We start from the raw sequence: 6,000 nt of genomic DNA on the forward strand, positions 1-6,000 counted from the left end.
AAGCATACGTGGACTTTTAAATTATATATACATATATAAATATATATATATATATAATGTTAAAAGTCCACGTTTATATATATATATATATATAAAATATTTTTTCGCACTATTTAAAAAAATTATTAAAACGTACTTTTAAATATACCCCGTCATGAATATGCAAGCGAATACATGAATGTTAACACATTTGCATATTGCTTTGAAAGACGAGCATTAATTAATTACTTATTCATTTTATTGTTTTTTTATTTGATGATTGGTTTAACTTTGCTATTACACATATTTATGCATAGATTCTAATTGTGTAGAATCTAAGATGAATACGTTCTGGTACACGGAAATTATATATATATATATATATATATATATATATATATATATATATATATATATATATCTTGTCGGTCGGTGTGTATGTGCGAGAAGTCTCTACCCAACTCTGTTCCACTTTTATACAATAATATATTATACTCGTTTTTGTGCAAGAGCTCATCAGAAGTTATATCGTTAAAAAGCGTTATTTTGGGGGTTTTACGATGCGTATGGATTTAGCTCAAACGCTAACGGATAAGGCTGGAATTCTACATGTTTTGTTTTTTATTCTAGCTGATAGCACACAAGTTATTTTTGTTACTTTTCTAACTCACTCATATATATTAGGTGCAATATAATAGTCGATAGAGAATTGGTTTAAAAATAATAAATACGAAATCTGCATGAATTAAAATAAATTATTTAAGCGTATTGTACGACCGGGAAACGCCGGAAGCTATGCTATTATATATATATATATATATATATATATATATATATATATATATATATATATATATACAATCGGAAAAAAACAGCACCTTTTTTTAGTAGTACACAATTTTTGTTTTTATTATTTTTTTATGACATGTTATTATATATTTTTTCTTAGTCTGACAGCTGTTTCGAAGGGTAAAAGGACAAACGGTTGTTTTAATTATAACATACCGAATTTTCATTATTTACCGTTCTCTTCGGAGACAATTAAAATCAATTAATTACAGTCAAAAAATTGTTTTTAAAACTCACATGGGGATAGAATTTTTTTATCGAGGTTGCCATCTTAAAAAATTTTCTATGGGTTTTTTATAGTTCTATATTTTCTTTTTGTTAGCCTTATTTTCGTATTTTTTGTTTTTTTAATTTCTTTCCAATTTATGTATCTAATATCAATTATGTTAATTCTGCATTCTTATTTTGTTTTATCTTTTATTACGTTTGATTTATTATTTACGAAATTATTTAATTAATTTTTTAACTTCTTCTTAAGCTAGTAATTTTTTCCTTTTTTTTCGTATCTCTTGGGTGTTTACGTTACATTTTATTTTTTAGCCGTCTATACGTATTTTTTTCTGTTATTGTTTTTTTTCGTATTTATTTTATTATTAGGCTAAAATGTTTATCATTATGTACATATTTATTATTTCTTATTCTTATATTATGTTTTTTGTTAATTATTTTCGTTATTTCCAATTTATAATGTTTAGTGTCAAGTTTACGGTCTTTTCTGATTTTGCGATTAAAGGGAATTAACTCTATCAATTCTTTGTTTCTTATTTATTCAGTCATTAACTTACATCTTTTAGAATTTGTGCATTTACCTTATAATTTAGTAGTCAAAGGGAAATAACTTATTTATTTTTTGTTTCAATTATTAATCTTTGTCATTTTTGCTAATTTTTTTATTTATCATATTATTATTTATTAATCATGTGTATTTATGTTGTGTTCAGGTTTGTTATTTATAAGTTTATTTGCTATTCTAATATTTTTTATTCATTTATCTTAAACTCGGTTTTTTTGGTGAAAAGAAAATATTTTTGTTCAGTTTTTTGTCTATCTATTTGTTTACTTATTATCTATATCTTGATATTAGGAACTTATTTTTATGCAGACATATTTGTATGTTGTCTGTACGGTGATTTAACAATGAGTTTTTATCAGATGTTAGTATTTTGTAGGATTCTAGTAAACATAAGGAACATTTGCCTGATTTTGATGGATGATAACTTTTTGCCCTACCTATCACGGACCATTTCAAAGTGTACTCTATATATTTGCTTTTTAGCTCACGTATCCATTCCCCAAGTGCAGTGTCATTATTATTTTTCTTTCTATTTGTTTCCCTCCCACTATGGTAATTATTAGTATTATTAGTGTTTGCTGTGTTATTTATTATATTTCTGCTACTATTATTGTTTTTGTTAAATGATGAAATATGATTGTTTAGCCGGGTTTTAAACTGAGTGCTCGTACTACCAATGTATGCTTTTACACCTCTATTAGTTTTAACTTCACATTTATATACAGCATCTGATACGAGCCAATTTCCTTCTAACGGGCATTCCATAGCTACACGGCAGTTGCATCCACAGTTTTCATTCCTATTATTTTCTAAGTTATTATTATTTGCTTTTTCTATTTTGGCTCTGTTCGTTCCTATTATATTTCTAATTAAATTTGGTGAGGTTGAGTAAGAAATTTTTACAGTGTTTTTGTTTATGATTTTACTTAATTTATTGCTTGGTGGAAAGTTTTTATCTATTATTTCATAGAATTCTTTTGGAATATTATTTTTAATATGTATAGAGTATGGGATGTTGAACCATGTTTGTTGCTTCCTCCTATTCTTTCTATTTGTGTTAGTGTTGTTCTCCCTTCTTATTGTTTTTTCACGAGTGCTGGTACTTATGTTGTTATCAGTTCTGTTATTTGTTCCTATTTTATTTCTATTTCTATTCATTACTCTATTATATGATATTATATTTACATTAGTCCTAAAGTTAGTGTGTTCAACATTATGGTTCTTTATGTACTGTATTCTTTTATTGTAACCTGATTTTTTTATTGCTTCGTTATAGTACTCCCTATTTTTGTTAAATTTGTCTTCATTAATTGATATTTTAGATAGTCTTTTAGATATGTTTGGTATTATTGCAGCTTTCATGGAAGGTGGGTGATTAGATCTATTATCAATGTAGTACAATGCCTGGTTAGGTTTGTGGTAAGGTTCATAAGTTTTATTTATTATATCTAGGGTAAGGTCCAGAAAGTTAACGGTTTTGTAGTTTTCATTGAAGGTTATTGTTAGTCCTAAATCATTAAATATTTTCTTTATCTTAGTTTTTGTGTTCTTAACTATTCTTATACTACCATTTATGTAAAACAGAGCATCATCACGATATAGCCCACCTTTTAGCTCTGGAATCTCTTCACTTAGTTTCTGCAATATGTATAGGCCTACTACATCAGTTGCCTGACTGGAGTCTGCCGATCCCATCGTGATGTCGAAGTTTAGGTCCCTGTTATTCCTAGTCCAAAGTTTATATTTTATTATTGATCGTCTCGCTAAGTTAACTATATCTGTTTCTATTTTGGTTATGCTAGTGAGAGTTTTTGCAAAGGATATTGCATCTTTAAAGAGTTGTGGTGTTATGGAGGGATAATATGCGTCTATATCGAAGCTAATTAACATACTGTTACTTCTAATACTTATATTTTTGAACCAATCTATTACTTCATCTGAGGATATCCATAGGTGGTTTGTTATTTTCTGTTTAATCTTAGGTATAATGCTATCAAGAATTTTTTTACTTATATTTCCTATGTCAGATATACCGAAGAGAACGGTAAATAATGAAAATTCGGTATTTATAATTAAAACAACCGTTTGTCCTTTTACCCTTCGAAACAGCTGTCAGACTAAGAAAAAATATATAATAACATGTCATAAAAAAATAATAAAAACAAAAATTGTGTACTACTAAAAAAAGGTGTTGTTTTTTCTGATTGTATAAATTACATTGCTCTGAATTCTCATCGAGCTAAACCGAGGTTAATATTGGTACAATAATCAATATAATACCATTTAAAAGGTATTAAAATTAATTGTTAAAAGAATACACATATAAATCTGCTCCAAAAGTTTGAGCTGCTAAATAAAAACCTTTAAATTGACCAAAATGTTCCCAAAGGAAGAAATACCATTCTCCCCGAAGAACGTAGCAATACCGGACTATAAAACGTACACAATGGACATGCTGCAGTCTGTTCAAAAATTCATAAAAAGGATCAGATGGAAGGTATACCATCACAACATGAGGTGCCAAAATGGGGAAAACAAAACAAACCAACAGGATCGCAACAGTAACACAAGAAATGAAGAAAACAATAGAGAACCAACAAAATTTGACAAAAAATATGGAATCAAAACGAGAAAAAGCCCACCAAACATCCCTGCTCTTGACAATTTCGAACTTGATATTCTAAACATGGTAACAGGCTTAAAAAAGAAGAAAAAACAAAAATACATGAATCCCAGACTACAAAAAATAAATGAAACATTTAAAAAGATCAAAGATGATGACATGCTGAAGGTACCTGCAGACAAAACTATGAACATTTACTCCATAGACTATAATAAATATAATGACTTGATCCTAACAGAACTGAGGAAAAAATATAGAATTGCAGAAAACAGTGAGTTAGATAGCATAAACACATCCATTAAAGAAATATGTGAAGAAATAGGCATTAGCAATAAAATAGAGGTATTTACCCCATTAACCCCAAGATTTACTTTGAAAGACCACAAAGAAAACTTTAATATAAACACTAACATTAGGCTTATATCCCCATGTATATCTGACATAGGAAATATAAGTAAAAAAATTCTTGATAGCATTATACCTAAGATTAAACAGAAAATAACAAACCACCTATGGATATCCTCAGATGAAGTAATAGATTGGTTCAAAAATATAAGTATTAGAAATAACAGTATGTTAATTAGCTTCGATATAGACGCATATTATCCCTCCATAACACCACTACACTTTAAAGATGCAATATCCTTTGCAAAAACTCTCACTAGCATAACCAAAATAGAAACAGATATAGTTAACTTAGCGAGACGATCAATAATAAAATATGATAATAAACTTTGGACTAGGAATAACAGGGACCTAAACTTCGACATCACGATGGGATCGGCAGACTCCAGTCAGGCAACTGATGTAGTAGGCCTATACATATTGCAGAAACTAAGTGAAGAGATTCCAGAGCTAAAAGGTGGGCTATATCGTGATGATGCTCTGTTTTACATAAATGGTAGTATAAGAATAGTTAAGAACACAAAAACTAAGATAAAGAAAATATTTAATGATTTAGGACTAACAATAACCTTCAATGAAAACTACAAAACCGTTAACTTTCTGGACCTTACCCTAGATATAATAAATAAAACTTATGAACCTTACCACAAACCTAACCAGGCATTGTACTACATTGATAATAGATCTAATCACCCACCTTCCATGAAAGCTGCAATAATACCAAACATATCTAAAAGACTATCTAAAATATCAATTAATGAAGACAAATTTAACAAAAATAGGGAGTACTATAACGAAGCAATAAAAAAATCAGGTTACAATAAAAGAATACAGTACATAAAGAACCATAATGTTGAACACACTAACTTTAGGACTAATGTAAATATAATATCATATAATAGAGTAATGAATAGAAATAGAAATAAAATAGGAACAAATAACAGAACTGATAACAACATAAGTACCAGCACTCGTGAAAAAACAATAAGAAGGGAGAACAACACTAACACAAATAGAAAGAATAGGAGGAAGCAACAAACATGGTTCAACATCCCATACTCTATACATATTAAAAATAATATTCCAAAAGAATTCTATGAAATAATAGATAAAAACTTTCCACCAAGCAATAAATTAAGTAAAATCATAAACAAAAACACTGTAAAAATTTCTTACTCAACCTCACCAAATTTAATTAGAAATATAATAGGAACGAACAGAGCCAAAATAGAAAAAGCAAATAATAATAACTTAGAAAATAATAGGAATGAAAACTGTGGATGCAACTGCCGTGTAGCTATGGAATGCCCGTTAGAAGGAAATTGGCTCGTATCAGATGCTGTATATAAAT

Source organism: Euprymna scolopes, chromosome 8 (genome assembly GCF_053919585.1).
Source record: "Euprymna scolopes isolate OS-2025 chromosome 8, ASM5391958v1, whole genome shotgun sequence".
Taxonomy (NCBI): Eukaryota; Metazoa; Mollusca; class Cephalopoda; order Sepiida; family Sepiolidae; genus Euprymna; species Euprymna scolopes.